We start from the raw sequence: 10,025 nt of genomic DNA on the forward strand, positions 1-10,025 counted from the left end.
GGAGGGGATGAGAGAAGGAAGAGGTGCCTGGGTGGGGGCGGCCCCAGTGGCTGCCCTCATGAACATGCCGAAGGTTGCCAAATTGAGTTTAAGCCTTGGTTCCAGAACATAAAGCCTCATCTCTGGGGGCTTGACCCCTCGGAGCCCCCACCCCCAGGGCCGGCTGGATGAGCCGCCCCAAGGGAACTGGCCCCAGAAGGGCCCGGTTGTTGGCTGCGAAGTGGCTGGGAGGGAAGTTTTAATGATACACAACACAAGACACAGGGGGGAAAGAAAGAAGGGGGTGGTGGAGGAGAGAAGGGAGGTGGGGGGGTGGAGAAAGAAAGACCTCCTGCCAGGCCTGTTGCCAGGAGACGGCTAGGCAGCCAGAATCAGCCCTGCTCTTTTCACAGTTGCCTTTAAGCAAGGAGAGAAAGCCCTGTCCATAAAGGGGGACATGTGTTGCTGGGTGTGTAAGGCTAGCCTCCGCAGTTAGGGGAGCCCCCCAGCCCCGCCCCCGCCGCTGCCTAGAGAGAGCCCCTCTCGCCCCCAGCCCTGCCCCCCGCTCCTGAGGGTTATGGATGAATGAGACTGGGCTACAGAGCAATGGAAAAGGATTCGGGAAGGCCGTGGCCCTGGCCACCAAAATGCCGCAGCCACCTCTGGGGTGAAACTCACCAGCTGGGGCCCCAGGAAGTTATCAGAGCCGGCAGGGTTGGGGTGGGGGAGGCTGGGGGAATCTAACAAGGCAGGTCATCGTTTTCTGTTGGCTCAGGGTGAGCTAAGCAGTGCCTGGAGGTGTCCCGGTGTCTAGGAATCCTTAACAGGGGACTTAGAAGGGTGGGGCAGGGGGCTGACAACTCCCCCATCCTTCACTCTGCCCCCCTGGTCCCTGTCCCATGCTGTTCCCACCATGATGAGATGGTTGGATGGCATCACTGACTCAATGGACATGAACTTGAGCAAACTCCGGGAGATAGTGAAGGACAGAGGAGACTGGCAGGCTACAGTTCATGGGGTCCTAAAGAATTGGACATGACTTAGTGACTGAACAAAAACAGCGGGCTGTGCCTTGGTACTTGGGGACAGTGTTTTTGCAGCCTGGTCGGTGACTGTCTCTATTTCAATGAGGAGTCCACCACACAGCCACGGGGATAGGTGGAGGGTGAGGGATTTTGGTAACACAAGGACCCCTGTGTCCCTGGCCCCGGCTGTCAATAGATGGATGTCAACCGTGCGGGTTGTGCACGGTGCGCTCAGCGGAGGGGCTGTCAGTAAAGGAGACCAGGGCGTCCTCTGCCAGGCGTGCCTGGCAGCTGGGCTGGAGCCCTGACCAGTCCTACTGGACTTGAGTGTGAGCTCCCTGGTTTAAAGGCTCCTTCAACATTGTGTTCTGACCTGCTGAAAACAGGCTGCCATATCTGTTGTTTCATGTAGCAGTCAGATTAGAGAAAGAGCAGTTTCTTTTACTCCTCTGGCAGCCTTTAAGGTCTGAGTTCTAGTCCTGTGAGCATTTCCAACCTGCTTCAAAGCTTCAAAGTGTTAGTGCTGGAAAGATGCAGCCAGCCAGCTCACCCCAACTTCGTCTGGGAGGTTCTGTTTGAACTTCAGGGGCACTGCTGGAGGTTCCCCTGGGCTCAGACACCTGTTTCCTGCCCCGGGCAGTGGGCAACCTGCATCCCTACTGCCCCTGCCTCGGGCTGGCCTTAGTTGCTCAGTTGTGTCTGACTCTTTGTGATCCCATGGACTGCAGCTGGCCAGGCTCCTCTGTCCATGGGATTCTTCAGGCAAGAATACTGGAGTGGGTTGCCATACCCTTCTTCAGGGGATCTTCCTGATCCAGGGATTGAACCAGGTCTTCTGCATTGCAGGCAGACTCTTTACTGACTGAGCTACCGGGGAAGCCTGACCCGGGTAGTGAAAGGAGGAGTGAAATAGCTCAGCAGAGGCCATTTCTGGACAAAATGGAGAAGTCATTGCATCTTCTAAGAAATCTCTTACTCTGCACACATGTGTGCACTGAGATGTTTTCCATGCAAGCTGATGTCCAGGAAAACAGGACTCCTGGAGGAAGCAGGTGGGGGTGGGTGTTTGTCCAGGGCTTCTATTGGGAAGGCTTGCTTTTCTTCCAACTTCTTTTGCATCTTGTTTCTGCTGAAGTATATGTTTTAACTAGTTCTGGCTTTTCTTTTCCTTTTAAAAAAAATTTTTTTTTTTTAAACATTTTTAAATTTCAGGTATACACATGCTCCCCATCCTGAACCCTCCTCCCTCCCCTCTCCCCATACCATCCCCCTGGGCTGTCCCAGCGCACCAGCCCCAAGCATCCAGCATCATGCACTGAACCTGGACTGGCATCTCATTTCATACATGACATTTCACATGTTTCAATGCCATTCTCCCAAATCTTCCCACCCTCTCCCTCTCCCACAGAGTCCATAAGCCTGTTCTATACATCAGTGTCTCTTTTGCTGTCTCGTATACAGGGTTATCGTTACCATCTTTCTAAATTCCATATATATGCGTTAGTATACTGTATTTATGTTTTTCCTTCTGGCTTACTTCACTCTGTATAATAGGCTCCAGTTTCATCCACCTCATTAGAACTGATTCAAATGTATTCTTTTTAATGGCTGAGTAATACTCCATTGTGTATATGTACCACAGCTTTCTTATCCATTCATCTGCTGATGGACATCTAGGTTGCTTCCATGTCCTGGCTATTATAAACAGTGCTGCGATGAACATTGGGGTACACGTGTCTCTTTCCCTTCTGGTTTCCTCAGTGTGTATGCCCAGCAGTGGGATTGCTGGATCATAAGGCAGTTCTATTTCCAGTTTTTTAAGGAATCTCCACACTGTTCTCCATAGTAGCTGTACTAGTTTGCATTCCCACCAACAGTGTAAGAGGGTTCCCTTTTCTCCACACCTTCTCCAGCATTTATTATTTGTAGACTTTTGGATCGCAGCCATTCTGACTGGTGTGAAATGGTACCTCATAGTGGTTTTGATTTGCATTTCTCTGATAATGAGTGATGTTGAGCATCTTTTCAAGTGTTTGTTAGCCATCTGTATGTCTTCTTTGGAGAAATGTCTATTTAGATCTTTGGCCCATTTTTTGATTGGGTCATTTATTTTTCTGGAGTTGAGCTGTAGGAGTTGCTTGTATATTTTTGAGATTAGTTGTTTGTCGGTTGCTTCATTTGCTATTATTTTCTCCCATTCTGAAGGCTGTCTTTTCACTTTGCTAATAGTTTCCTTTGATGTGCAGAAGCTTTTAAGTTTAATTAGGTCCCATTTGTTTATTTTTGCTTTTATTTCCAATATTCTGGGAGGTGGGTCATAGAGGATCCTGCTGTGATGTATGTCAGAGAGTGTTTTGCCTATGTTCTCCTCTAGGAGTTGGCGTGTGAGATCTTAGATCCCCAATCAGGGATCAAACTCCTGCCTTGAAAGTGAGGAGTCTTAACCATTGGACCACCAGGGGAATCCCGCTAGTTCTGTTCTTTCCTGGCCCCATCCAACTGAGGCCAGACCCCACCCATCTGAGGCCAGGCCCCACCCCAGGGGTCAAGACTTGCTTCCAGAAGGGCCAAATCCCCATGAGGTGATAAAAGGGCAAACTTGCCAACACTCAGGGAGGGGAATGAGGTGTGCGTGGGGGTATCTTGGACAGTGGCTGGAGGGGTGGGTGTTCACCTGAGGCCCTCTTGGGGAGGCAGGTTGGCTGGGCAGGGAGGCAGCACGGCTCTGTTAGAGGTGGAGAGCTGGACTGTTAGGGAACTGGAAAGTTCTGCCAGGTCCTCAGAGGTCTTTTGGGGTTTTTTGTTTTGTTTTTAAATACTCATTTATTTATTTGGCTGTGCCAGGTCTTAGTTGGGGTACACTGGATCTGGGATCTTTAGCTGTAGCACATGAACTCTTAGCGATGGCATGTGGGATCTAGTTCCCTGACCAGGGATTGAACCCAGGGGCTCCTGCACTGGGAACTTGGAGCCTTAGCCACTGGACGACCAGGGAAGTCCCCTGGTTTCTGTTTTACAGTAGGAAGTATTGAGGGTCTTTCATAAAAAAGCCCGTCTCCCTGGCTTGTCAATGACTTTCCATCCCAGGGAAGGCCATGGCTCAAGGAAGCAGACTCGCCTGGTGGCAGCATTGTTCTCAAGGCTGGGCACAGGTTTTGTCCTGCCTCCCGCCAACCCAGGCTGTCACACCCCTCCCTCATTCAGAGGACCCAACTTTTAGCCTGGAAAGAAAGACTCCCTCTCCCCTTTCATAACCAGGCATGCTGTTTTCCCCTTATAACTCCTGGCCAGCTCCTCCCATCCCCTCACACTCTCTTACTCTGTGGCTCCTGCTTCTTTGACTTATTGGGGGAGAGTCCCTGGAAGCCCACCCTGACCCAAGAAACATCTCCCCAAATGGTCACTGATGAACTCACATCAGCACTGAGACAGTACTGAAGCGCGTAGATTGGCTCCTCAGCCTCCTTGTTCTCAATGTGGGGCAGAACCATGAATTAATCTCTTGGGTGCACACTCACCTCCTCCAGGAAGCCTCCCTGACTTACAGCCCTCTTTGTGCCTTGTGGCTCCTCATCAATGTAGCGATTCCTGACCCTGAGTGGCCCTCAGCAGCCATAAAGATTTGTCCCCAAAGCTCGGGGCTGGTGATCAGGTGGGTTAAAAGAGAGTGGGGGTGGGGGTCGGGGACTCTCTACTAATGCAATGGAAGAAGAGGTCCAGCTGGGTTGGAAGGAAGGGAGGAGGGTCTAGATTCCCTTGGTTCCCTTCACTCTCCACCGTCTGCACCCTCAGCCCCTTGCCCATGAGGTTGAACCTTCACTGAACCACAGTCCTTCCCTATAATGGTCCTGGGAGAGACCGAAGCAGAGACAAGGCCCTTCTCTCTGCGACAAGACCCTCCCTGTGGGACTCCTTAGAGGTGAGGTCGCACTTCTGAGAGCCTCCAGGCCACAAACGTGTTGTGTGCACGGACCCAGGACAGGGGCCTGTGAGGATGGTCAGGGTCACAGTGACACCTGCTGGGGCTTCTAGGAACAGCAGCTGGGGAGCCACAGACAATGAATGTTGGTGGGGGGTGGGGTGGTTAAGGGCAATTAGTAACATCTCACTGCAGGCCTTGAAATTAGCCTCAGATTGTTAAACTCTCATCTCCTTTGCAGGAACGAAGCACAAGATGCACAAGCAACTGGGCCATTGGAATTCCATCTAGGGCTCCTAGGGACATGAGCTGTATTTCTCGAATGGGTGGTATTTTTTGAACTTCATTCACAGAGTCTGGTTTCTACGGAAGAAACCAGAGGAGGAAGTCTGAGATTGTTCTTTGCATTTCTCTGTGGGATGGAGTTTTAAGGGCAAAGAACAAGGACATGCCTTGTACATTTCTTTGTTGTATCGCCTCCATAAGAGGAAGAAAAGTATGTAATACTGCCAATGTCAATGAGTAAAAACAGTCCAGGTGATCATTGTAATGTCAATATGAAGAAACTGGGAGGAATAAAGAATATAGTGAAATGAATTAGTGATAAACACTTAATATGTTAGGGCAATTCCTTGATAAAAGGAAACCCACAGTGGAGGGTCATCAGCCTCCCTGGTGAGCCAGGCTGGAGGGGTGCAGAAGTGCCCAGGGCACAGGGCAATGTCTTGGTTGGAAGCCCTCCACTGACCTCAGTAACTTCCCCCAAATAAATGAAAAGCCAGATATGCAAATAAAGAAATCCAAGGGTGGAGTTCCCTGGTGGTGCAGTGTATAAGAATCTGCTTGCCAATGCAGAAGACATGGGTTTGATCCTTGGTCTGGGAAGATCCCACATGCCTCAGAGTAACAAAGTCCATGCATCGCAACTACTGAGTTGGCAGACCCTAGAACCAGCAAGTCACAACTACTGAGCCCGGGTGCTGCAACCACTGAAGCCCGTGTGCCTAGAGCCCATGCTCTGCAATGAGAAGCCACTGCAATAAGAAGCCCATGCACCACAAATAGAGAGCAGCCCCGTGCTCTGCAACTAGAGGAAGCCCTCCTGCCGCAATGAAGACCCAGTACAGCCAAAAGTAAATAAATAGAATAAATAAATAAAAAAGAAATCCAGGGGTAAGTATTTCAGTTTGCAAAATAACCCATTACTTCAGAAAGAACCCAGTCAAGGACTCTTGCAAGTATTTCACATATCATCTGTTTTATCCTTACACCCCTTAACTTGGATAATTAGACTCCACCAGCGATGACGGGGCTATAGAGAAAACCTACCCATGTAGCTAGGTGCTGATGTTCCTTCCTTGGGCAGAGTTTGGAGTATAAATTGGGATTTCCCATTGGGAAAACTGGGGGGGATGGGACGATGTTGGGGGCTCAGCAGGCCAGACCCTGGTCTTGGTGGGTTTCATTTGCTTTCCCATCTAATCCTCAATAAAGCCCCACATGAGAGCTGGCACTGCTCTCACTTCACAGGGACACAGGCCTAGTAAGTGTTGGAACTGGGATATGCATCCAGGCCCACCTCACTCTGAAGCCAGGGAGTAAGGGGTAACCCCAAAAGGCTGGGGCTGGGTACATGGAAAGATGGTGGTGTCCCCACTGGGAATGGACACGGAGGAAGATTTTGGTGGGGGGATAGATAGCTAATGGTCAGCAAGACTCAGTTTACCACTCACAGGATGGAGGATGCCTGGGTATACACCATTAGGACTGCCATGTACAGCTGCTCAGGTTGTGCACTGCAAAAGGTTACTCTCCCCCACCTAGGAGGGCCCCATCTGCATCACAGGCATATCTGCATATTCTCTGACAGTTAGTAGTGAAATGCCTAGAGGAGGAGATAGTTGTTTTTAAATCATTCAGAGGGGCTTCATGGTGGGTAGGCAGTGCCTTGCCAGCCTTTTCCACATGTATTTGCATCATCTTCCTTGAGACCTCCACCCAAGGGAGTGAGCAGGTATTGGGAGTGGAGGAGCATTTCCTGCCCCATCTCGTTTCTCCCAGCAGTCATCAGAGGGGTAACAGGGAGCAAAGCTGTCACAGTACCCCTGTCCTCCTGTTTCCTCTCAGAGGTCCCTGGCTAAAGGTTCAGGCTTTTGCTCTCCTTGCTAGGGCAGGACCTCTAACCGGGAGGAGGAGGAGGGGAGCTAAGGAGAAAGAGGAGAGAAAGAGTCTGGAGTCCCATGGGTGAGCTGAAGGAAAGATACAGAGCAGGGGCTGTCCTTTTTTTTTTTTTTCTCCACATCACAAATTCATCACAAATTCAATAACATCAAAGGTCATTCAGGAAAGAGGAAAGTCCTTCTCTCAATAGACTCAGTCAAGTTTGGGGACCCTGGAACAGTTTCCTGGAGCAGTATTTGCTGTAACAAGCAAATGAGTATATCAAGCTTCAGGCTGAAGCAGTCCATAAAAGTTTGGGCATGCAAAACAAATCATTTGTCAGGAGGTCTGTGCAATAGAGGGGATTATCCACCACACAGAACAGCTCACAAGAGGTTGTTTCCTTTATAATGAATTTCAAATGAATTTTCATCAGCTTCAATTGTAGTTATTATTAATAATACCAGTGTTTATTGAATTTTTATTCTATTAAACATGGAACTATGTTTGTGGTCATGCTTGTAGCAGATACTCTGTCCCTATGATCACAACCAATTAGACCAATTAGACCTGACCCTTGGGCAATCAGTTCACAACTGGCCACAGCCTTTGACAGGTCCCGAAGTGCCAGTGTGGGGTCCCCTTCTCCCCTTCAGACTCATGTTAGGATACACAACAGATGCCACTGGGCCCCAGAGCTGAATGCCCATCGCACCATGAGGGTGTCACAGCAGCCATGATGGGCCACGTGCAGGCTATACCCTCTGAGAGAAGCAGTAACCAGGAGTTAATACAAGCAGAAAGACATGTCTAGAAAGCGCGCAGGGGGAGGAGGCCAGCACAAGGAGGGGAATGAGAGAGGCAGACCCCAGTGCCTGAGAGCATCAGTCTAGCTGTGTGATTTGATTAGCTCTCATTACAGAGCCTTTTCTGTCTTCCAACAGCATCCTCCTTTCCTATGATCCTTCCATAGCCACTGTGAGGGTGGTGGAGGAGGTTTAGGCTTGGAAGGTTTGCATCTGGGAAAGAGGGTGCCCGATGGAAAGGTGAGGTCAGAGAGAGCAGCCAGCCTAAGGCTCCCTGGAAGTCTGACTAATCGACCTCGCCAATTATTGAGCACCTACAATGTTCCAGGCACATTTTACATGTTATCTCATTTAATCCTCACATCCTGCCGGAAGAATAACTATATCACTGATTTTACAGTTGTGAAAATGAGAGCTCTGAGAGATTTTAAGTGACCTAACCAAGGTCACTGGCTCAGAAAGAGAGCTCCAATGCGGGCACAGACATCCTGGCTGTCTAGGGCCACAGACACTGCTGGACTGCTTTGTAGCGGAAAGAAGAAAAAAAAAAAAAAAAACATTTATCACTCAGCGAGGTGAGCCGTACACCAGGCACCTCTGGGTGGGGAGCGGCTGCGTGGGTGAGTGGAGAATTCCAAAGGAAGGAAGCCTCATCCGTGGTTCCCATGGGCTAACAAAGCCATGTCTCCGAATTGAAAGTCATTTAAACTCGCGATCCTGGAGATAACACGGCTTTGGAGAAGAGAGGTCTCTGGTGCTGCAGTCCGGGAGGATTCCTGGAGGAGATGAACTTGTAGAACAGGTGGGGACTAGAGAAGAGGAATCGGGGCTGGCCAGGCGCAGTGCACTGAGGAAGGGCCCCTCTGGGCTCAGGAAGGCGGAACAGGAGGGGAGGGGAGATGGACGTGTCTGCGGTGTCAGGCGGAGCGTCTAAGAGACCCACATCCTGCTGGCTCGCTGAGAGCCCTTGAGCAAGTCACTTCTCCTCTGAGCTTTGCATTTGCCATGTGTTAAGTGAGGAGGTGGGGGCGACTCCCCGGGGCCCTCCCTGCTCTACTCTGGGGAGAGAAAACAGCCCGCCAGAGCTGAACAGCCTCTTGCACCCGCAGCCTCCGCAACCGGCTGCGCCGGTGACCAGCAGGGGGCGCTCCTGCAGAAGGCTGGCTGCCGCGGCCGCCCTGTGCTCCGTACGCCGGGCCTTCCTTTGCTGTCCTTCCCAGTCAGCTCCGGTCACTCCTCTTCCTGCACTGCCCTTTCCCACCCCACTTTCTGGGATGAGCTGGTGGAGGAGGTTCCTGGAATCCAGATTTGGGGGCAGGCCACTTCCCTTCTCTGTGCCTCCGTTTTCCGGGTTATGTGAGGAAGAGATGAGTTACTGGGTGGGAGAGGTTTCCAACCATACATAGTAGGTGTCCAGGATGAGTCCTGCCATTTCACACCCTGTTATCTTTCCCAGAACAGGGGATGTGGCTTTTACTGCCCACCAGGGAGAGCCAGAGCCTCCTTGCTCACCGTCAGGGTTACACTTTGCTTCAAACTTTTACTCAAAGTCCTTTCATACAAAGGTAGAAATGACTTCTGGGTGTTGTATGACACCTGAAACAATGAGTGACGCTTGACAGGTAGCTGCGGAATGATTGGGATTTTGAAACCATCTAGACAGGAGCTATGGTCTTTCCTGTAGTCATGTACGGGTGTGAGAGTGGGACCATAATGAAGGCTGAGTGCTGAAGAACTGATGCTTTTGAACTGTGATGCTGGAGAAGACTCTTGAGAGCCCCTTGGACAGCAAGGAGATCAAACCAGTCAATATAAAGGAAATCACCCCTGAATATTCATTGGAAAGACTGATGCTGAAGCTGAAGCTCCAATACTTTGGCCACCTGATGCGGAGAGCCGACTTACTGGAAAAGACCCTAAGGCTGGGAAAGACTGATGACAGGAGGAGACGGGGGCAGAAGGAGAAGAGGATGAGATGGTTGGATGGCATCATCGACTTGATGGACATGAGTTTGAGCAAACTCTGGGAGATGGTGAAGAACAGGGAAGCCTGGCGTGCTGCAGTCCATGGGGTTGTAAAGAGTCGGACATGACTTAGTGGCTAAACAACAGAGAAGAACTGTGAGAAAGTGACAG

The sequence above is a fragment of the Bison bison genome, unplaced genomic scaffold (genome assembly GCF_000754665.1).
Source record: "Bison bison bison isolate TAMUID 2011002044 unplaced genomic scaffold, Bison_UMD1.0 scf7180017861046, whole genome shotgun sequence".
Taxonomy (NCBI): domain Eukaryota; kingdom Metazoa; phylum Chordata; class Mammalia; order Artiodactyla; family Bovidae; genus Bison; species Bison bison.